Source organism: Myotis nattereri, assembly GCF_964212035.1.
Source record: "Myotis nattereri genome assembly, chromosome: 1".
NCBI lineage: Eukaryota > Metazoa > Chordata > Mammalia > Chiroptera > Vespertilionidae > Myotis > Myotis nattereri.
In genome coordinates this window covers 26,216,311-26,240,916 of record NC_138075.1, presented here as the reverse complement: position 1 = coordinate 26,240,916, position 24,606 = coordinate 26,216,311, and the positions used below count along the sequence as shown (strand labels likewise).

The following is a 24,606-nucleotide window of genomic DNA, read 5'->3' as shown; positions in this document are numbered from 1 at the left end:
AAGTTAAGATAAAAAACACTCTTTTACTATTATATAAATGTGGATTATTAAGTTTATATCAAATATTAACTGTGGTTAGATCATGAAAGACAAGTGATTGAATTAGGGAGACATAAACAGCAACACTGTCTAAGAAGGATGCAGCATCTAGACAGCTTCTGTTGCATCTTGAGCTGGTGTCACTGCCTCACAGTGACAGGCTGAAGGTCAGATCAGCTGGTGATCAAGGGGACCCTCTGGGGATGGAGGACTGAAGGAGCATAGGAGGTTGCCACAATGGCACTGGCTGAAAGCAGCTCTCCTGGGCCATCAGAAGAGACTTCAGAGTCTGGTAGCTGCTGTCACCGAGGGAACACATACTCAAAAGGAAAAGCCATTTCTTTTGCCCAGTAGGCAGCACCAGTGTAGACACCTGTGCTTCTCAAGCGGGGCTCGGCAGACCCCCTGAGGCACAACCCCTGAGGTGCTCATTAAACATGTCCAATACTGGGACCCACTCCAGACCAAGTATATGGGAATTTCTGCACCAGGAGCCCAGGAATCTGCATCTTACAGGCACTCTGGGTGCTTTCATTGTGCATCCCTCAGTTTAAGGACCGCTGCTCTGTGCTCCCTTGCACGTGCACTCCAACCTGAGTTCCTTTGTTCACCGTATGCCTCCAGGAATGCCCCAGCCCTCTCCGTCTTCTTTACCACTGGGCCAAGATCTACTGGCTTCATAGAGCCAAACTTCTTGATCTCTTTTTCATAGCCTCTAATTATGCTACTTAATCCTGCCTTGTTTTGTAACCTCTTTCATGTGTATAGTAAATCCCCCTTCCTGGCTTAATTCCATTAATTCTTGCCCAGGGCAGATAGATTCCACTTTAAATGTTTCCCCTCTCTGACTACGCCTGTTTCCTAGCCATCTTTTTTTAAAAAATATATTTTATTGATTTTTTACAGAGAGGAAGGGAGAGAGATAGAGAGTTAGAAACATCGATGAGAGAGAAACATCGATCAGCTGCCTCCAGCACATCTCCCACTGGGGATGTGCCCGCAACCCAGGTACATGCCCTTGACCGGAATCGAACCTGGGACCTTTCAGTCTGCAGGCCGACGCTCTATCCACTGAGCCAAACCGGCTTTGGCTCCTAGCCATCTTTATTTTGAATAAGTGCATTTATTTCTTCTCTTCCAAGGCAGAAGGAAGGGCAATGCCTGCATGCCACACCCAGCATTGCATTGGGCTTCATTGATTGGACCTAAAGAAGCACAATATTCTTTCTACCACTGTTGATTTTTTTTGGAGTTGTTTTTTTAAAACATTATTCCTGTCACCATCAAAATCAATTTTTAAAAACTATTTTTTAATTGATTTTTAAAGAAAGAGGAAAGGAGAGAAACATCCATGTGAGAGCGGAACACTGATTGGTTGCCCCCTGCATGTCCCTACCAGGAATCGAACCAGCAGCCTTTTGGTGCACAGGATGACGCTCAAACAACTGAGCCACACTGGCCAGGGCTCAAAATCAATCTTAACTGAAGACTTGATGTTTCTTAATGTTCCCCAACTACATGATAATCTCCATAAGGGCTAAAACCTAGTCTTACACCTCTTATGTAACTCCTCCACCCTACACATTTATTGCTGCCTGCTGTTCCTCTTCTCTGGGAACTGCCACCCTCGCAGACTTGTCATGGTTCCTCTGTGCCATTTTATACAACATGGCCTGGACTCTTGGTCACAGCTGACTGGTCTAGAGGCAGGCACCTGATCCAAAGCTGGGTCAGGCAGGTCCTTTCCTCTCCAGGTATTTTGTAAACTTAGAAGATGTCTGAGTTCAGAAAGAACCCAGGAAGCATTTTCCCTATGTGGACCAAAAGAGTCAAGGAAAGTATTCCACAGGAGGAGAGAAGAATGCTATAGAGGCAGTTGCCGAGAGAGAGGTACATGAGTGATGGAGAGAGTTTGGGTGGTATTATATTTCTATCCCTGGCAATCTGTTGGAACTCATAATTTTTAGAATAAAGTTCCTGTTCTGTGTAAACTAGTTCTGGAGGCTTCAAGGAAGTCTGGAAAGAATGAGGCCAAGAGAAAAGGGGGTGTGGATGGCTTTTAGGTAGCCAGTCCACAGAGTCTAACAAAACATGTGTTATCTGACTTAATCTGCAAAACAACCATGTTTTTAAAAAATCTATTACTATTATTATTATTATTAATTATTATTTTAAAGGTAAGAAAACAGGCTTAGTGAGGTTCAATAACTTTTCCCCAAACCATGGGGCTACTAAGCGTGGAGGTGGAAATGGGCTATCAGGCGAGGGCTGATTCCACCACGCAGAAATGCCTTCAGGTGCAGGCCAGCGGGTGTGACACTTTGGTTCTTGCTCCCAGAATATCAATCCAGGCTAGAGGGATTAGAATGAGTTCTACAAACCAGTCCTGCATCTTTGAGTTGTCTGCACCTACTTGGCAGGGACTGTGATTTGTGCTGCCCTCTAGAGGAAGTATGGAACAAGTGATGTGTAACTGCCCAGCAGGCCAGGGATCCAGTAGCTTGGGAGCCACACTAGGAGAGGTGGGTGCAGCAGTCCCCAGCCACCAGGGCAGCTAGTATGGGCTGGCCATGCCACAAGCAATGATCCATCTCCATTGTAGCAATGCCCACTACAGCCACCAGGAGAGTTCTTTAGGAAGGAGGTGACTGAGAATTGATCATAGGTGTCTACCCCTCTCCACCCTGCTAGCATGACTAATGGTTGCTCTTGATGTCTGAGATGGGTTTGTGGAATGGGCACATGGGACAGGGGCAGAAGAGGCGAGAGGAATGGAGGGAGATTCAGGAAACTTTTTCTTTTTCAGATCTCAGATTCCTGTCCAGGAGCATACTATAGATCCCTGAAAGATGGCAACATGTCAAATACAAATATTTAGTCTAGAAGGATGGGCCCTCAGTCTTCTCCTTTTCCATTTAAAGAAAGAGAAGTCCAGAAAAATTAAATAACTTTATTAAAGTTAGAGTTGAGCTGGCTGAATTTGAGTCCAGAAACCCAAGCCAGAACCTAAGGTCTAGTAGGTGTTCTTCCATACCACTGGGTGATATTTTCTTCGTGTATCTGTAGGATATATAAAAAATTACATGTACTGGCCTTGGCTATTTCTCATACTCATCACTACCCTCCAGATGAAAAGAAATAATAAAATGGAAAGAGACTTTTAAGAGCTTTAATTTCTGAAAAGTGATTTGTAAAAATTCAGGGTGAGTGCTGAGCTGTGTTAAGGTCCTAAAATATATATGAAGTATCAGCATATTCATTTTCCCCTCTTTTTCCTTAAATAGAGGCTCTGAAGGCTTTCACATTCCAGTCGTGCTCCTTGGTATGCCCATGAACGGACACCCTCATTACATGTTTCCTGCACTCAGGAACACGCAAGGTTTGATTTCTCCTGCAGACTCGCGCTGAGCTCTCCTCGGATGCCACTAAGCAGCTGCCACGCCAGCGCCCTGCAGCTCCTGGTTCTCGTGAATGCCGCCTGGACCCAGGCTGGCAATGGAACCGACCAGATGGCTCTAGAAGGCCTCAGCCCACCACTTCTAAGTCATGAGCAAGCCTCTTCTCATTTCTAGGGATTTTAAAAAAGACAAGGGAGTGGAGAGAGATCTTTTCCCCACCTTCCTTCCCTGACACATTCTCGACTATGAAATCTGATGAAAGGAAGGTTACTTGGAAGGAAAATTCCAGCTCCTAGGAAAATATTCAAGTTATTTTAAACAGTGCAAAGAACTCCCTGAAAGGAAGTACGATTGGAGGGACGAATAAAAATATTTTTAAATGCTTCAGATAATTCTTTAAAAATTAAAGCTGGACTAGTATGTGCTGGTGCCTACATAGAAAAAGGTCAAAAGGATTGGTGTTCTGGCCAAGTGGCTCAGTTGGTGGGAACGTTGTCCCGTACATTAAAAGGATGCAGGTTCGATTCCCAGTTAGGGCACATACCTGGGTTGTGGGTTCAACCCATGGTCAGGGTGAGTGAGGTAGTCAACTGATGAATGTTTCTCACCTTTCTCTCTCTCTCTCTCAAATCAATAATAATAATAATAATAATATTAATAAAAACCCAAACATATCAAGTGAGGATTTAACATTAAAAAATGAAAGGACTAGTAAGCCATGGGATGTTTATTGAGCCCATATTAATAAGAAAATCATCAGAAAACCAGGAATGGCTTGTACTATAGCTCAATGGAATATTTCAAAAGAAGATACCTATGAGAAGGAAAGAAAATTTGTGAGAGTGTTTTTCATTAAAATGTTAGCAAAATGCAAAGATATGTCAGCAACAATAAGCTCCTGGCTCCTACATTTACGACTCTACTTCTGACCTCTTCTCTGACCCATGAATTTCAAAACCTCATGTTTTAAGTGTGCTATCCCTACTAAACACAAATTTGAATATATTTCTGCCTGGCTGAAATCCTTCAATGGCTCCCTATTGCCTACAGAATAAGGCCCCAAATCCTCAACGTATCAGACAAAGCCCCCATTGTTATTGCTGACATTGATGCCTGCACCCTGGGCTGTCTCCCTGCCCTGGGCCCCTGTATCTTCATGGCTCAAAAAGCTCAAGGAGGCTTCCTAACAGCAAAGTGTGTTCTTCCCTTTCTGACGTCAGGTAAAGCCAGTTAAGTGATTTCACCACCTGATCAGGATGGGAATTCTGATTCTACTGTTATTAAACTTCATTAGTTTATTCCACAAATGTAATGAGTGTCTTGCTTGTGATTGGAACTATGCTAGACATTAGGGATTTAAGAGGGAACAAGACACATATCCTGCCTACAAAGCGTTTACACATTGGCTAAACCCAGCAGTGAGCTCCTGGTAGGGGAGCCTGGGAAACACAACCCAGGGTGGAGTTGGGGGGACGTCAGCCCCCTTGCAAAATATGGAAAGGAGAAGAGAAGTTGCTAGAGAGCAAGCAGGCAAATGGCTAACACAGTGACCTTTGGACAGACACCTAATGGAACTCAGAGAATGAGCCATAGAGGCACAGCAAAGGCAAGGTCTGGAGGCAGGAGTGCCTGGTGTATTCAGGGAACAGAGAGAAACCCGTGTGGCGGGGGTGGAGAGCGGGAGGCTGAGAGGAGGGAGATGAGACCAGAGCTCTAGATAGGCGTCAGAGATAATATACAGATCTCTAGAGCAGACTAGGAACTTTGGCTTTTTCTCTGAGTGAGATGAGGAGCTCTGGTCACTTCCCTGCCCCAAGGCCTTCCAGGGCCTCTCAGTCTGTTAACACAGAAGCCGTGTGAAAAGGCTTCTTAACGGAAGAAGCTGTTTCAAGGATGAGAGCGGTCAGCTTCTTCCCTGCTACGGAGGGATGGGAATTGACCACTGGATTTTGCGACGAGGCAGTCACTAAGGGCCCCGAGAAGCGAGAAGCGACCCTTTCCCTGGAGGGGTGGGTCTGAAAGGCTGCTCAGAGTGGACTCAAGAGATGGGAGGAGAGGAACTGAAGACATGAGAGCAGGTGTGGAAAAACTTTTTGAAGGTTTCAGTGATAAAGTGAAGGGAGAGATGGAATCTAAAAAATGTTTTATTTATTTATTTATTTATTTTTTACCATGAAAAGTGTTACAGCATGCTTGTTAGCTCTTAAAATGATTCAATGGAGAGGGAATTTTTCCTGATGCAAGCGAGAGAGGGACAATTTCCTGAATCCATGTCCCTGAGTCAGAGGGGATGGGACTAGCGCGCAGGGAGAGAGGTTCATGCTCACCATGAGCACTGAGCGTTCACTGTGCGCAACAGGACAGACGGGCATATGCAGCAGATGCAAGATTGGTCGAGAGGGAGTGTGTGCAAAGTTCTCTTCCGATTGCTTTTATTATACCAGTGAAAGAAACTGGGGACCAGCCCCGCCAGTGTGGCTCAGTGGTTGAACACTGACCTATGAACCAGGAAGCCATGGCTCAATTCCCGGTCAGGCACATGCCATAGTTTCAGGCTCACTCTCTAGTAGGGGGTGTGCAGGAGGCAGCTGATCAATGATTCTCTCTCATCATTGATGTTTCTATCCTTCTCTCCCTCTCCCTTCCTCTCTCTGAAATCAGTGAAAATATAAGTTAAAAAAAAAAGAAAAACAGGACCATTAGCTGTGAGAAATAAACTGGAGGTTTGATGGAGGAGGTGAAGGTATGAAATAGTCCTTTAGGGAAGTGGGAGAGTGGACAAGAAAGTGTAGTATCTTTGCTGAGGAATGTTAATTAATTATAAAGTAGTTGATGTTTTAAACATGTCATAAATACTGTTATGAAGATGGGAGAATGAATTGTTTTAAGAAATCTATTCAGGCAAATAGAGTTACATACAGAGGGCTAAAACAATAAAACAACAACAAGAATTGAGCCCTAACTGGTTTGGCTCAGTGGATAGAGCATCTGCCTGCGGACTGAAGGGTTCCAGGTTCGATTCTGGTCAAGAGCATGTACCTTGGTTGTGGGCACATTCCCAGTGGGAGGTGTGCAGGAGGCAGCTGATGGATGTTTCTAACTCTCTATTCCTCTCCCTTCCTCTTTGTAAAGAAATCAATAAAACATATTTTTAAAAAAATTGAAACAACATTGGGTAAAATTTAATCTTTGATGATTTGGGGGCAATTTTTTTAATAGTTAAGAGTCATTTTTTCTGAGTATTAGTTAATAATGCCCTGTAGATGTATAGCTAGTAACAGGAAATCCTGATTTTATGATAATAGGATGGACAAACCAGACTTAAATTGCAAAACATGCAGTTGTGAATTGACGTTTATATTATTAAAAATATCAATTTTCCTGGCTTGGTAGGCCTTGGTGTCAAAATTCTTTTCGTATTGGATATGCTAGGGTGTGTTGTTGAGTAGAAGTGAATAACCAGAGGGAAATTAATTCAGCTGAACAGGAAATAAGATGGTAAATGACTGGATGCTCACCTTATCGCTAGGAAGTGTTACACATCCCTTAGCTGTGTGTGGAGGGGTTGTGCAGAGATAGAGGAGCCAAGAAGGGAGTAGGCGGGAGGGGGTTGAGATCTAATCTGTCCTTGGCAAACTCTCTACTCCTCATTTCCCTCTTCTGCTGCCCCTTGTCTGTTATTTTGAAACCCTCAGAAGGTCAGGGAGGATACAGGAGTCCCTGACCCAGAAAATGTGCAGTCGGAACCTTAACTTTAGTGGATTTTTTGCCTTTTATTTCCTCTAGAAATACTAGTGAAAGTTCTGCCCATGAGTGATAAATAGTAGTCCAGGGCCTTGAAGAGCAGTTTTTCTCTGGAACAGTTTCTACTATTCTACGCCTGAAGGTTAGGGAAGTTATCTTTGTAATTTGAGGCCAATACCCATCTCTTGAGCCTCATAAGAAGCACTGAATAAAGTTAATAGATTTGGCTAGCACTTGGATCAATTATTTCAAATGTATGAAATGGCCCTCTGGGAGTCATAAAACAGGTGGCCCTGAAATTGTACTGTCTGGTGGATATAGACTGGCAACCGTCCTTTAAGGGCAAAATTATGTTAAAAGTTGAGCCAGAGCATATGAACAACTGGTTGTCTGCTGTGCTATGAAAGATGGTTCCTTCAAACAGATCAACAGCTTGATGGTGATGCTCCATTTGTGTAAAATTTTGATACTAAAAATACCAATCTGGCGCTGGCCAGTGTGGCTCAGATGGTTGGGTGTCATCCTGGGCCCACAGGTTGCCAGTTATATTCCTCGTCAGGGCACATGCCTGGGTTGCCAGCTCAATGCCCCGTGGGGGGGATGCAGGAGGCAGCCAATGGATGTTTCGCTCTCACATCGATGTGTCTCCCTCTCCCTTTGTCTCTCTCTAAAAATCAATTAAAGAACAAACAAAACACCAGTCTCCCTTTCTCCTTCTCTCCTTTCTTCTTAAAGTTATTGTGGTGGGGGTATGGATGTATTCAATTTGGGTCTTTGGTTTGAGCTGTCATATTTACTAAATAACAAGTCATCTGTTTTGTGTTAGTGTAAAAGCAAACCAGTAACAATGGATTCTCTTTGGATTCTCAATGGAGATTACTGTAACGTGGTCAATATTTTTGTTGTTTTATACTTGAGACAAGAGAACTTTAAAATCAACTTGTCAACATGTAGCTAAACTTTGTGAAGCTGACCTAGAAAATGAAACAGTTGTTTTTTTTTATTCTGTTTGATGTAAAAGGAAAATATCTGTTATTTATTGGAACTTTTTCTAAGTCTAAGAGCTATAGATTTTTAAAGCTGTAATGCCCTAACATCTGGGCTACTCCACATTTTACAAGTGAAGAATCAGAAAGGTTAAATAACTTCTCAAGGAGCCTCAATTATTAGTGATATGCTAGTTTCCTGACTTTTTCTAGTGCTTTTTTATCACCGTATCACTAGGTTTCTTTTTTTTTCTTTTTCTTTTTTAAAATATATTTTATTGATTTTTTACAGAGAGGAAGAGAGAGAGAGAGAGAGTTAGAAACATCGATCAGCTGCCTCCTGCACATCCCCCACTGAGGAAGTGCCCACAACCCAGGTACATGCCCTTGACCGGAATCGAACCCGGGACCTTTCAGTCCGCAGGCCGATGCTCTATCCACTGAGCCAAATCGGTTTCGGCGACTAGGTTTCTAATATAAAAACTTTCATCCAAATAGCACTTAAGCTTGCATGTAACCTAAAAGAGACTTAATGTACTTTTTTAGGTTTCTAGTTCTATTAGGTTAAATAATGCTTCTCCATATTGATGTAAATAGGGATAGAATCTATTTTTTAAAGTTTTTTTCTTAATTTTTATTACTGATTTTAGAGAAAGGAGAGAAACATTTAATTCAGATACCATGAAATCAATTTTTACTCATTCATTTTGATATGGAAATTTAAACTTAACTTCTATTTATATTTAGTGTAAATATAAAAGTCATGAGCAAGCCCCTTCAATATAAAAATGAATGAGTAAAAATTGATATTTACACTAAATTTAAAATAAAGGTATCTATTTTATTTAGGCAGTGGGTATATAAAACCTCCACAGAAAAGTTTCTAAAATTAAAAACTAGATTTGAAAAGATTTCATGTTCATCCTTAACAGCATTTTGGAGTAGGTATAAAGGCGTCTGAAGAAGCTTAGTGATTAAAATAAAATGTCCCCCCTCCCCTGGTGATTAGGGTTTTAAAGAAACAAATATGGAGAAAGGAGGTATTATAACTATTAAAAACAGACTCATTCTGTGTGAACGGAACTGGGAGGTTAGTTTAGTAGACTGAAAAATGTAACTGTGGAGTAAAAACTTCTATTCTAAGCCTAGGCATTTTTCCAGGGTGAAAGAAAAGTACTAGGACAGGTACAGACTGTTGCGTTCATTCCCCCCTCCCCCCACCCCCCACCCCAATAGACATTAAGTAAATACCTAATATGTACCAGGCCTGTGGAAGCGCAAAGAATACAAAGATGAGTCAGGCAGATCCTCAAGGAGCCCAGTCTGGTGGGGTGGCAGCTATACGGAGGGGTGGGTGGGAAGGAAAGAGAGGGAGGTAATGGAGTGGGTGGAGATTGAGGGATGAGATTAGACCGGGTGATCGAAAAACTGAATATATGTAAGATAGAAATATAAGGGTACAGATAGGCGCAGACTGTTTAGGCAGAAATCTACCCCAGAACCTCTTAAAACACTATTAGCCTCAGTTGCCAGATGTGGCCAGCTTTCAGGACGCTGGTCTTCTCCAGCTGTCCTCTGAGTAGGTTAAAAAACCCTCCTCCCGCTTCTAGTCCTCGCTTTCCCCACCATTAGGGCGTCGGGCAGTGGCGGGGGCGGGTTGAAAACTGCACCCACGTTTGCTGCCGCTTCTCTGCAGGGCTTTGCCGTCGTCATAGCAACTAGGAGTTCCGAGATCCCCCCACCTTCCCCCAACTCCTACCACTTCCCGCGGCGGCCCGGCAGAGCTGCCGCTTTTCTCGCGAGATTTGCGCGCCGAGCCGGGCAGCTCCGCGGTGATCTCACCGCGACCGGGTGGAGGGAGGGGGAGGAATGGGGCGGGGAGGAGTGGGGAGGGGACGGGAAGGGCGAGTTCGGCGCCACCACCGCCGGCAACTTTGTGAACGAGTTCAGTGGGAGCGTGAGCGAGTGAGCGAAAGTCAGTGCGGCGCTGAGTGCCCGGGAGAAGGGTCCCCGGGGAGGGCCAGGTCTGGACTCCAGAGGCCGCCCCCGCCCCTCAGCCCCGGCCATCCATCCCCTCCTGCCTCCGTGGCTGCCTTGCTATTTCCTCCCGCCGCCGGTCTTCCCCGGCCTTCGCGCCCCCGTCTGCAGTTACCTGTCCCCTCCCCCACTCGGCACGCAGCTCCCCTGCCCCGGCGCCCACCTAGGACCCCTGAACCTCGGGCCCCCAGACACCCCGCACTCGTTTCCCGCGCCGGCCGCCCCCTCAGCTCATAGACCTCCCGAGGGCAGGCGGGCGGGATGGGGGGTGCCGAGCTTTGGAGGCGGCGCGAGCTGGGACCCGTGCGCCCAGACAATAGTTGATGCTCGGGGACCGGGCACCTCCGCCCCCTACTCCACCGGGAACGCGCCCCCCGCCGGCTGCGCTCCAGTCTGCATTCCGGGTCCCCCTTGGAGCCCGGTTCGGGAGTTGGGCTGATTCGCCCCCGCCTCCCCTGGGCCCCTGAAGCTCCGCGCCCGCCCCGGCCCAGCCTCGCCGCCTGCCGTTCTCCGCAGAGGCGGCGGCGAGGGGGCGCGCGCCGACGGTCCACGGTTTCTCTTTCTCCCCAGGGAGAGCGCGCGGCGGACCTGCCCGGGACGCGCGGCGGCCCCGGAGGCCGGGCCCAGCGGTAAGTGGCTCCCGCGCCCCCGGTCCGGTCAGGGAAGTGGGGGTGCAGGACTGTTGACAGCCTCCGACCGCATTCTGGCCGGAGCTCGGGTCCAGGACCCGGCGCAGGACACCGGGCGGCCAAAGTTTTATTTCCGATTTGGTGGCGTGCTGAGACCGTAGCCTGGCGGGGGCGAGTCTGCGTGGGGGCGAGTCTGCGTGCGTGCGCGCGCGCACCTAGGAATCTAAAGCTGCACAAGTCTCCGTCTGGCGCCCGCGGGAGAGGCTGGGAGACCCGCGCCCCGTGGGGGTGGCTGCGCCCACCCGGCTGCCATCGTCTCCGCGGGAGAGCCTTCCTTTTCAGTTACCTGGGTGAGCGCTTTGTAGGCTGAGCTGGCGGGGACGGGCCGAGAGGTTTAATCGCGAGATGCAGAGAAGAGCAGCTCGGTGCCCGCGGATGGTTCATCTCTCTCCCAGGGGTCCGGGGGCAGTGAAATTTCGGGATGCTCTCGCCTACTCTGAAGTACACCTCAGGAGGGATGGGGAGGCGGGAGGCTGCTGCAGAAAGAACTTTACCGCCCGCGCCCCATCTGTTTCCAACTTCCCTCCTGACCTTAAAGAAATGTGCGAGGCTCTCCATCGCTCCGCGGCATTTCTAGGAGGACAAGTAAGCGCGTTGGGCAGGTTGAAATTGCATCGGGTTCACCGTTTAGAAAACTTACAGGCCAGGGAAAGGGCTCGCTTTCAGGAAAGAGTCGTTGGTATTCCTTTTGAAGGGAAGCATCTGGGGACTGATGGCTCCTAGACTGCATTTATCTTATAGATTTTATTTTTCATGACGGGAGGCAGCAGTCACTGAAATTGTTACTTCCTGCTAAACGATTATATTTCTAAACTGGGAGCCAGTGATGCGATGCAAATTTCAGAGTGAAGGTGTCGACTTTCATCAGGTTCCAGGTCTATCTGGATGAACTGGGGTTGGCGTTTCCTCTATAAAGCAAACCTCTTTCATGTTGAAACTCTGACTCAGGCTCTTAAAGCCATTGTTTTATACTGGTACTCTGTGGGAGTTCAGTGTCAACTTTCTCCTGTTTTCTCATGTGGAATATTCGTCCTAGGAAAAGATTCTCTGACTCAGTTTTTTGGAAAAGGACAAGATTAAGTCGTATGGATCAATTCTCGGTAGCCTAGTAACGGTATTTTTTATTTTTATATAATCTTCATTTAATGACTTTTACTTTTTACTTTTTTGAAAGCTGCAGTTAAGCCTTTTTTACGAGGATGGGAAAGAAAGCTGATGGGAATAATATAGAACAGTGGTAACAGTAGTTTCAAATAAAAGGTTTACATAAAGCAGTTTATGGTCACTGATGTCTCTAACTATTAGATGACATACCAGTTATTAACAAGAATATTAATATTAAAGCATTTTTTCCCATGGAATAAATTATTTCTACTAAAGCATTAGCAATTAACAATGCATTTAAAATAACTTGGGTGGTGATTTGCATGTAAATGGTTAGGGGCAAAATAAAAGCTTTTGGGGGATGAATGGTTTCATGTGGCTGACGATTTATTTTCTTATCTCATGCTTAAGCAAAGGACTCTTGAAGTTGACTGTATCATTAAATTTCTCTAGTTGACTGAGAGAACAAGTTTGGCAAGTGGCTGAAGACAGTCAGTAGGTGTTGCTGTTAGCTTCTCTGCAGTTCCTGGTACTGCTCCTCGAATCTGAAATTGCAATTCTGGCGCAGTGAACTTAGATCTGAAGTGTCAGAGGCAGTGTTAGTTGTGACTTCATTGTAGCATTCCATGGCAAGGTTGACTTGAACTCTTGGTAATGATTTCAAAGCCCCTCACTGAAATTGTATATTGAGATTCTTTTAACTCTCTCCTTTCATTATTCTCTTCTGGCTTTTGCATTTGCTTTTGTTTTGAATTAGGTGTATAATTTTGGTGTCTCCCCTCCCCCCCATTTTAAAACAGCTTTTTAAAAACTTCTTTCTAGTAACTTCATTGAAGTCATAGACTGCAGATTGCTTGAGATTAGCAATTCGGTAGACGTTGGAGGATCTTGGTTGCCTATGAGTTGAGAGATAATATATTTTCAAGTTTGAATTTTGAAATAAATTCCTATTCTCTATCTCTTTGAGCTGTGAAACAGGAGCATGAGAAGAGTTAAAACAGTATGAGAGTACAGATTTCCCAAATCTTTCCCATTTAGAGGAAAATATATAGTGATTAATGATAACATGATTATGTGTTTCCGTCAGTCCTCACTGTTGTATTATCATTTCTGTTGGTCCACATCAGTGCACATCTATAATAATAAAAGCGTAATATGCTAATTAGACTGGACAGCCGAACAACCTTCCGGATGTCCTTCTGGACGTGAGAGCCAAGGCAAGCCACCGCAGATGCGAGGGCCCAGCCCCTTGCACAAATTTCATGCATTGCGCCTCTAGTATAAAATATGAATAGTCTGAAGATTTTCTCATGATATCTCAAATTTGGCTCACTGACCAAATTGGACTTTCTCTGAGGAAGACAAATAGACTCATCCCCATTAATATAGAGTTAGAGCTCTGTTCTTCCTTTTGACTCAAATCACAGAAGTTCATATCTCAAATTCAGACCGCTCTGCCCCCATAATATCACTATATTCCTAACCTTTTGAGAGCTGTGGTAAGTCAAACAGTATTTAGTGAGTGCTTCTATCTGGAAGGCATGCTCTTGGATTCTGTGTTTCCCAGTGATAATTACAGTGTGTTCCTGCCTCAAGGAACTTCTGTGCAATGGGGCCTTTTGTAGTAAACTTTCCTGGTTTGGTGCTATGATATCCTGATGCCCCCATGAAGGTCTTGCATAGCAGGCAATTATCTTTGAATTTTACCTTACTTAAATTAATTTCTGAAATAATTTAATTAAAAGTAATTTTCGGAAAAATAATTTTGAAATCATGATATACTAAAGAATTTGTTCTCAGAAGGTCTGGGCTTAAATTTTCCAGGTATGGGAATCTTAAAAAATAATTGAACCTTTTTCTCAACTGTCTTTCCAAAAAACTTCCTTCTGCAGAGATGGGCACAATACTTGCCTCATATCTTTGCTGCAAAATTGTGTGAGTACTTTGTAAACCATAAAGTCTATTTGTGATTGTATTTTCTTACTTTCTGATAAGCATATTCATTGATTGTTGGAGCTAGAAGGAAGTTTGAGTAAAAATCATTTGGCCCATCCTCCCCATTTTACAGATGGTTAACTGAAGACCAGGAAGTCCAAGGGATTTGTTGAAGGTTATACAACTAGTCAGTGATCAGGCGCAATGCTTGGAAGGCAGGTTGTCAGAGTTAACTCTACTTCTGCTTCCTGGTTTGTTTTTTCCTACCTTAAAGCCTATTAAGTTAAAATTTGTTTATTACTTTTTCCCTCTCACACTTAAGGGTCCAGTGTTCATTAAATGTCTAAAATGAGAAGTAGCAAAACTTAAGGAAACAAAATCTATGTAAAGGTTGAAAAGCTATGAAAACAGCATTGATGTAGTATTCAGTAACTAAGCTTTAGTTAAAGTTACTCAAATTCCCAAGTAATGGAAAAAGAAATTATGAGTTCAAGTATTTACATGGTAGAGCCTGTAGGCTTGTTTTTTTTTTTTGAGAAAAGGAATCTTTGTTAACTCAGAGCACAATGTACTTGTATATTCTTTAGAGAAGCCAAACTTAATTTATTCTAGTTTACCATTTTCTTCCTTCTTAAACTTACTTTTCATTTGTAGAAGAAGTGGTTGTGTCTTCCTTATTTCTGAAACAGTGGCAACTTTTGGACCTTCTCTCAGCTACCTGTAAGGGTAACCAGAGGGCAGGGGTTGGGGGTGTGGAGGATCAGTCAGGTGGAAGGATAACTGCATAGAAAACAGGAAAATGTTGTAGGGAGCTTCCTGTTGAGAACGTGACTGATTTATATAGCACTGCCCTACCTTCCTCTGGGGTAATCTGAGCCAGGAGACAAGAAACATTCCTGCCAGTTGGGTGACTGCCTTTTAAATGAGGGGCTCTCCCTGTTCCGGGCAGGGTTAGGCGTTATGTTATTCCTTCAGTGCTCACACAAAAATTTGTGTCTTATTCCATATACAGTGCTATTTAAAATATAGGTGTTTCACTGTCACTTGAACTTGACAATCTAACCTTCTCTCCATTGCACCTCTACTTTTTGGTATGGGAAATAAATTGGCCTCATTGGATTTTTGCTTTTTGTGTTTTTTTTTTCTTAAAAAAAAAAAAAAAAAAGGCAAACCAAAACAAAGCCCATGCATGTACTCACATTTGTACTTTGTTTTTCAAAGGTTATACAGTTTACCCTTGAACAACACGGGTTTGAACTGTGAGGGTCCAATTATACACGAATTTTTTTTCCCCAGTAAATACTGTGACTGTATTTGCTCTTCCTTATGATTTTCTTAATGATGTTTTCTTTTCTCTAGCTTACTGTATTATAAGAATACAGTATGTAATACATGTATCATGCACAGTATGTGTTGACTTTATGTTATCTAGGCTTTGGGTCAATAGTAGACTATTAGTAGCTAAGTTTTGGGGGAGTCAAAAGTTATAATCAGATTTTTGAGTTCACTGGGGGGCGTGGTGTTAGGGTCCCTCACTCCTGCATTGTTGAGAGTCAACTGTATATAAGTTAATTACTCTGAGATGAAGCTCATTTATTCTTCCCGTAGGCTCTCGATGAGCCTTGGAGTGAGTCAGAACTATAAAGACTCCCTTTTGTTTGGCTTTCTTAAACACAGATGATTTGGGTGAGGGATGGACTAATATCATAGGGTTTGTGTCATAGGGTTTGTGATCATAAGGGTAAGACCATCCATCTGGTGGATCTTTTGAGGATAGAGGCCAGTCCACATCCACCTTCTCCTTTTATTCTGGCCTGAGGAGAGTAAGGTAAATCCAGCTGAAAATAGAACATGAGTGTTTTCTTGACGCTCTATAGAGAAATTACACCAAATGACACAGGGGACTGTCAGGGGCTTCCTTAGTAAATAGCAGTGCTTGGTGGGTGTGCCACTGAGTCAGGGAAGCTGTTTCTTTGCCTCTGGAGGTCTGTGATGAGAATGTTGAGCCTTTAGATTCTAATTTGTTACTTGTCATGTTGCACTAAGTTCTCCCTTTAATGAGGATTGTAGTATGCCTAACTGTAAATGGAGAGAAACGGGCAATTGCATAATGTTAGATTTCCTTTTTTTCAATGCAGGAGAGGCAGGAGGAGAATGCACGCTTGTGGGAGAATGCCTGCTTGGAGAGGGACAGTTACGTTTGTACAAACACAGGGGTCACTCAGAGGCAACTTGAGCAGGTAGGACATCCAGCCCAGGTGGCCACTGGATTCCTTTTCTCCTCTCTCCTCCCCCAGAGTAGGTTCAGGTTAAATGAATTTTACAGACCCAGCAGTGAATTTTGGTTATTCCTCTTTTCTCTGTCCACTTTCCCCACAAAACCTTTTACCAAAGTTACAAGGATAGTTATTGATTGGATTTTATGGTTCAGCGTCTTGCTTCCTTTTAGAATGAGTTCTGAAGTTCTCAGAGTAAAATTATTGAGAAACAAAAAGCCAAGGGCTATGTGCTTAACTGTCATGTTCCTATAATCAAGACTCGACTGTGATCAGTATCTTTTACTTTGACTCCTCTATTATTTTTCTGTAATTACCCCCCCCCCCCTCCGTATTCTCAATTATTTGCCTAGGTAGGAATTCTAGTTTGATATATTGTGAGATCCTTGCATTTACTCTAACAGTCTTATTTCCCAGAATTGATTATTTGTCTTTCCAAGTTTATTTTTAGTTCGTAATGCTTGCAGAGAAGCAACTGATAACTGAATTGTGGTACTGCTGCCCTTTAAGAGAGAGTACTTATAAGGAAATGCCTCTAAGATATGCAATTATAAATGACTAGAGTGTTCTAAAATTTTCACCCAATTTGACTAACTTTTATTGCTTAGTTCACTGGTGTGTACCTAGGGAAAAAATGGAAAACAGTATTTCCCCCTATTTTTGCAAGAAGTGTAAGTTTGTGACTTGTCAGAACCATATTATTTTGAAGACTTCAGAAACACATGTTCTTAGTCTTGAAATGAGGGTTGGTGTGTAAGCTGATTTGACTCTTCCCTAACCATCCTTCTGGCTGCTCCAGTGGAGACCTCAGAAGGTTCTGCCAATATACTTTGCGAGAGTCTAACTTCTGAGTAGCTGGTTTTTCATGTGTAAATAGAGTACACTCAGTGTGTGTATATGTGTTTGGGGTGGGGTTTGGCTCCTGGTTTGCCCTTGGAAAACCTGTTAGGAAGGTTTGCTCTGGCTGAGCCTGAATGTAGTTTTCTAACCCTGTCTCTTTTCCAGTTTTAGAAATGCCTGTGATTCTTCAGAGTCTTAGTGTTACTGTATTTTATGTTTTAACGTAGGATGTTAGTGCTGAACCTTTGTAGTAGGAAATGAGGTATAACAATTGCATAACAAAACTGTTTCAGTAGAGCCCTGGTTGGTGTGACTTAGTTGGTTAGAGCATTGTCCCATGTACCAAAAAGTTCACAGGTACAATTCCTGGTCAGGGCGCATACTCAGGTTGCAGATTCGGTTCGGGTAGAAGTCAACCAATTGATGTTTCTCTCTCTCTCTCTCTCTCTCTCTCTCTCTCTCTCTCTCTCTCCCTCCCTCCCTCCCTCCCTCCCTCCCTCTCTCCCTTTCATTCTCTCTTCCTCTCTCTCTAAAATCAATACAGATAAAAAAATAAACACACACACACACACACACACACACACACACTAAAAACACCTGTTTCTGTAGATAAATGATTATGGAGCGCTATAGGATTCACAGATAAGACTTATTACAAGTCCCGGAACCTCAGCCCAGTAATGGCTTTCAGTGGGATTGTTCTGAAGGCCATTTTCAAGGTATGTTTAAAAACAGTGGTTTTCAGTGTCTTGGGTAGGATGTGTTGGGGGGAGCAGTGAGCACTTGATGGAGAGGGTAGAGAATCGCAGTGACCACTGGGGCTTTTCTCCCGGGCAGGTGAATAAATGGTTTGAGATTCTGTTATGCTTCTTCCCCACCCACTTGACAACATAATGGTTTTTATACCATTTTTGGATTTGTGTTTGACAATAGGCAGATAAGTAGTGGACTCAAACCAGAAAGCAGCTTCCTGGGGGTTGTAGAAACGTCATTTCGGATGGGTGAAAAAGAGAACCCCCTATCCTCTCTCTGTACAGTCTCATTGATTAAAAAAGACAAAACACAACTTGGAAGTAATTTGGAAATGACTGTCAACAGCTAAAAGGGCCAGGCTGCTTAACTCCTGCAGTGGAGGTAGGACATGTAAATCCAATTTGGAATTGCATGTTGGCACTGACTTTTGTATTGGGGTAAAAAACATAACGTAAAATTTACAGTCTTAACCATGTGTTAGTGTACATTTAGTAGTGTTAAATATATTTATATTGTTGTGAAACAAATCTCTAGAGTGTTTTTATCTTGCAAACCTGAAACTGTACCCATTAAGCAGCTGTCCATTTCATCTTCCCTCATCCCTGGTAATCATCATTCTGCTTTCTATTTCTATGCATTTGACTCTTAGTGGATCATGGAGTATTTGTCTTTTGTTGGCTTATTTTACTTAGCATAATGTCCTCAGGGTTCATACATACTGGCATGTGACAGGATTTCCTTCCCTTTTAGGGTTGAATAATATTCCAGTGGGTGTATATACCACATTTGTTTATCCGTTCATCTGTAGGTGGACATTTGGGTTGTTTTCACATTTTGGCTATGCTAGTAGTGTTGCTATGACAATGGATGTATAAATATCTCTTTGTGACCTTACTTCCAGTTCTTTTGGATATATACCCAGGAGTGGGATTGCCGGGTTATGTGGTAGTTCTATTTTTAATTTTTTAAGCAGCCTCAATACTATTTTTTTTTATAGTGATTGCACCATTTTACATTTCCACCAGCAATGTATAAGAGTTACTTCTCATCCTCACCAACACTTACTTTGTGTTTTTTTTAAAATAGTAACCATCCTAATGGGTGTGAAGTGATCATTTCATTGTGGTTTTGAATTGCACTTCTGTAATGATAAATAATATTGCACATCTTTCATACACTTGTTGGTCATTTTTATATCATCTCTGGGGAAATGTCTATCCAAGTCTGCCCATTTTTCAATTGGGTTATTTGATTTTTTTGTTGTTGAGTTATAAAAGTTCTTTATATATTCTGGATATTAATACCCTTTAATAGATATATGCTTTGCAAATGTTTTCTCCCATTCTGTAGATTACCTTTTCATGCTTTTGGATGCATAAAAATTTTTAAGTTCGATGTAGTCGCATTTGTCTATTTTTGGTCTTTATGCTGTGCTTTTGTTGTTACAGCCAAAAGATCATTGCTGCATACAGTGTCATGAAGCTTTCCCCCTATGTTTTCTTCTCGGAGTTTTATAGTTTTGGTTCTTATGTTAGATTTTTTTTTTTTTTTTAAATACAAACGCTTCACGAATTTGCGTGTCATCCTTGCGTGGGGGCCATGCTAATCTTCTCTGTATCGTTCCAATTTTAGTATATGTGCCGCTGAAGCGAGCACATGTTAGATCTTTAATATATTTTGAGTTAATTTTTATATATGTTGTAAGATAAATGTTTAGCTTCATTTTTTTTGCATGAGTATCCAGTTTTCCCAGCACCATTTCTGGAAAAGACTGTCTGTTCCCCACTGAGTGGTCTTCAGACCTTGTCAAAGGTCAGTTGACCATTGTTTACTTCTGGGCTCTCCTATTCTATTCTATTCTATTCTATTCTATTCTATTCTATTCTATTCATCTAATTGTCTGACTTTATGCCAGTGTCACCCAGTTTTGATTTTATTAGCTTTGTAATATATTTTGAAATCAGGAAGTGTAAGAGACATTTACTTTTACTTTATGTATGCTATTAAGTAATAGAGAACAGAGAAGTTGGCAATAGGGAAAACAATTCACATAACTTCTCATTTTTTTTTTTTGAGGGGACTAGGCACAGTTAAAAATGAGGTAACATGATTTAAATGGCAGAATGTATGCAAGAGTATCAATTGGCAACTGTTATAATATAAGAGCTGTGGGCTAGCACTTCCTAGTTTACAAACGACTCTCATAGATATTTAGTCCAATGGCTTGAGAAAGCTTCAAGAGGATGATGGATCTTGAATTTATCTTGAAGATTGGATGGGTATAAATACCCCAAACTATCAGTGTCCATTGCATCACAGTGCTATAGGGAAGTCTTTAATGAAAGCCTCTAGTAGCAATCTCAAAATTTTCAATGGGATCAATTATTTGTTGTTTGTGATTTTTTTTTTCCCTTGACACGATACTGCCTTTCCTATTCCAGTCCAGTTTTCTTATTTTTCATATCTGCTCATTGAATGGCAGTGGGCAGCATACAGAGATAGAATACTTATCCATAACACTGTTTTAATTTGTATGATGTGCAAAAAACAAGGAAATTAACCTGGCTGGGTTGTATAGAATAAGTTGAAGGAGAGAGAGTGGAACTAGAACAGCAAGTTGAGGGGCTGCTTCAATAATTTAGGATACCTAAGACTTACTTTCTCACCTTCTTAATAAAACTAGGGGGATAATTTTGGTTGGGTGTATTGACAAGACATTTAGTAGAATGTCTGTGGCAGAAAATGGTAGTTTGCTTACATGTAGTATGCTGCAGTAAAGAGTTATTTAATGGTGACCAAATAAATGTATGCGTACCGGGGTAGGCCTCTAAGCAGTAACTTACTCATTTATCCCATAAGTATTTATTAACTCTCACTGTATGCCAGGGGGTGGTGGCCACTTCTAGTGAAGAAAGGATAGATACATGATTCCTGTTCTCATGGGGCAGATACTCTTCTAGGGATTTGTGTGCTCCTTTTCAGTGTTCTATCCTCTCATCTGGTTGGATTTTTCTTTTTGTCAAAGGGCACCTGTATTACTTCTGGTATAAAACAATTGTAGTTGAAAATAGCCCCACATTAAATATTCTTTGTGTAGAGGAAGAAAGAAACACTAGACAGTTCTGCCTTTTGGTTTCCAAGGAGATGTCTTGGCTAAATTTGTTTTATCAAGTGCTTTTCTAAGTAACAAATAAAGGAAACTGGCTCTAATGAATCTGGTTAAGGTTTTCCTGAGGAACCAAATAAGGTTTTAAAATCTTGGTTTCTTCTTTCACTCCTGCACCTAGAGAATATAGAAACCTCGTTTTGGCAAATTCTGGATTTTTCCAGTAATTATCACATATTAAAAGAGCCGTATACTCTTTTTGGGTCTTCTTTCATTTGTTCATGTAACAAATTTTCAATGTGCACTACGATATGCCAGATAATCTTTTCATGTGTAAAAGGAAGAAGGTTGATGGTTAAATTAAGTTTACTTGAAGGCCAACTGTTAAAATTCTGTGAATTTATTAGTGTGTTTTAGTGAGATTTGGGGGCCTTTTGCATATAGTAGAAATGTTTTTGAAAAAAAACTAAAGAAATAGAAATATAGAGTTTTTGCTTTTAACTTCAAAACATTTTAGTGGGAAAATTCTATAATGCTGGATCATTTTAGCATAATTTCACTCAGATCTGAAAAAAAAATCAGCATTTTACCTCAACATTGAGAGTCTTTCCTTGAATTTTTGGTAGAAGAAAGTTCTGAATCTAACCTTTCTGCTATTACTTGTAACACCCTATTTCAGATGATTGATATAGTGCCAGTGTGGGAGATTTAGAAATGCTTATCACCTCTCCTATGTGCTCAGTTCCAAATCTTTTGGGGGCTCATATCACTTATGTGTGTGGTAGTCTTGAGATATGGTGACACATGTCACGGGGTGCAGAAATCACACTGAAGATCTTAGTAACAGCACTGTGATCATTAGCTGGCAATTGCCCGTGCTGCAAACATGTGAGATTCAGATAGCCCAGTGTGAGTTTTTGTGTCTTTATAAAATGATAATTTCATTTTAATTTGTTGTTAGAAATTCAACAGAGTATTGTTTATGTGTTATAAGATTCAGTTATGCAAAGTAAAGCTTAAAAATTTTTCCCTCCTGTGGATTGTTGGCTTTTGGGAATCTGGCCTCATTGTCACTAAAGAACATTGGAAAATTTGTTGTAGTTCTGGCTCTGTGGCTGGGGCCATTTTTTTCTTTCATTTATTGATCATAGCAACATTCATTGAGTACCTTCTAGATGGCAAATACTGTTCTCATCCTGGATATACAGTCGTGAACAACTCTGGGTGAGATAGGAAGCCACTAGACGGAACAAAGGGGTTTGATCTGACCCCTTTGATGTTTTTAAAGGATAAAACTGCTGTGTAGAGAATAGAATGAGGTGTGTGTGTGGGGGGGGGGGGGCGGGGGATGAGGAAGGGCGAAGGGAGGCAAAGGTGGAAGCAAGGAGATACTGGGTTCTAGCAATAATATAGATGAGATGTGATGATAGCATTGGTGGAGGTGATGAGAAGTGGCTGGATTTTTGGCATAACCCAAGTGGGGCTAAGGGTGAGATGATGTGGGGTGAAAAAGAGTGGAGTCAAGGATAGCACCAAAGTTTTTGGCTGAATGACTGAAATAATGGAGGCGCCATTTATTGAAATGGGAGAGACTGGAGGAGCAGGTTTGGGTGGGGAATTAAGTGCTGATTTGTACATGTTGGGTATGCGATACCAGTGGATGTGCAAGTGGAGAAGTGAAGTTGGCAGCGGGGTAGGTCTGTTAATCTTCATGAGCTTCAGTTTTTTTCACTTGTGAAATGGGGAAAGAATTTGCCCTTCTCAGAATTCTTGAGATCAAATGAGATAAAAAAAGTTAAAGCCTCTAAAGTTATGTCCTATGGTGGTGATATTATTTCTGGAAAGTACACTGTTACCTTCTTAGGTACTTTGTGGTCTCTTTCGAGCTACTAAATTCATAGGCCAGAATGTATTGTGGAAATTTAGCATTTGCCTTCCAAATGCTTTCTCTCCGAATAGATGGAAATGCTTTCTGTGATCCATGCTGTGACTCCTGGGCAGCTTCTGGAAGAACTTAACATTTCGGTTGCTTCCAAGGTGTCATGGGCTTTATTTTGTCTAAAGACATTGGGGCACTACATGTGTGGCATCAGACTTGCCCCTTAATAAACATGGTTTCAGGCAAAAGTAATTTTATTTAAGTGGGAGGATATTGTAATAGAAAAACAAAAAGGCCCTGTCTTTTCTCAAAGTCTTTATTATTTTAAGCTTCCCATAACTTAGCTCAGCTGACAGGTAAGATCTCATAGGTTAGATTTATTGGGGAAACCATTCTCTGTGTGATCCTAGGTTTTTTGTTTTTTGTTTTTGATTGCTTACAAGCAGGTGAAATATGTTAAATATATATTTGTACCCACTGAATTAAAATTTATTTAAGATACACGTAAAAATGTTGAGCCCTAACCGGTTTGGCTCAGTGGATAGAGCCTCAGCCTGGGGACTCAAAGATCCCAGGTTCGATTCCGGTCAAGGGCATTGTACCTTGGTTGCGGGCACATCCCCAATGGGGAGTGTGCAGGAGGCAGCTGATCGATGTTTCTCTCATCGATGTTTCTAACTCTCTATCCCTCTCCCTTCCTCTCTGTGAAAAATCAATAAAATATATTTAAAAAAATGTTGAAAGCATCAGTCTTACATTTCAATCAGTGGTATTTTGAATTTATTAAATGTCTTTCCTTAGAGGTCGTAATCCATAGTTGTTTCCTTAAAATGCAGTATTTGTTGATAATTGGCTTCTTCCCAAAAGTGAGATGTTGCTTTAGGAACATCTTCAGTCAAGAGTTGTGGTGCTGATTCTTGGTTCTTCTCATCCATGAGGCAGTTTGAGCAGAAACACTACTGCTCTTTCTTCACTGCCCTGTTCATTTCATCATCCGTCCACAATAGCGATTTTCACCCGGTGAGCTGCAAGAGGCAGCAGGAATTCTTAAAAGGTGCAATACCTGACTGTTTAGTCAGGGCACTGACCTCTTTCCCCTTAGATCGTCAAATAAAAAGCTGACAACAGCCAGCACAATAGCCATCCAGTGTGAATAAATCAAAATGTACTTTTTTTGGTTGTCAGATTGGCCAAAACTATATTTTTTGGTGTGCCACAGAATTTTAGTAATTACTTTATGTGTACCATGAGACGAAAAAGGTTGAAAAATGCTGATCTACAAGATTCAGTTGGGTATTGGCTATCTTTGCCCAGGTTATGTGACTTAGAAGGTGAAATTATGTGTCCTTGAGTGCTTGACACCTGTTTATGAATAACTGACAATCGTTGGGAACTCTAAGTAAGTGTTCAGTGAAAAGAGGGCAGCAATGCCTTTAAGGAGGGAATGTGTCAGTGTAACAGGAGCTATATTTGTTAGGAGATATGGTGGAGGCAGAAATTATTTGGGTTATTCTCTGGTATCTTTCTAATGAGGACATCTCTCTGTATTAGGGTTTTTGTCAGATCCTCAAATTTATAAAATAACTTTACTCATCTGCTTGATAATTGTTAAGTTATATAATCTTTTACTTTTCACTGAATTGTCTTACTATACATTATTTTATTTCAGCTTCTAAAAAACTGGACCACAGGTATCTAGTGTAATATCATTTGACATAATTGTTGGGAAAAAACCCGTGCCATTGTCTGTCCTTTTGAAGTACATATTAGAATATTTAGATAAATTGTAAGAAATAATTTTAAAGCAATGTATATGTTTA

General features: G+C 41.9%; 1 protein-coding gene across 1 annotated transcript in view; it reads left to right on the top strand.

Moving 5' to 3' along the window:
- Nucleotides 1–10,863: 10,863 nt before the first annotated feature.
- SIPA1L1 (signal induced proliferation associated 1 like 1) overlaps nucleotides 10,864–24,606 on the top strand; it is a 340,556-nt gene continuing 326,813 nt past the window's right edge. Inside the window, exon 1 of the mRNA XM_081100632.1 lies at nucleotides 10,864–11,183. The gene's annotated coding sequence lies outside the window, so the exon portion shown is untranslated. The remainder of the gene's footprint in view (nucleotides 11,184–24,606) is intronic.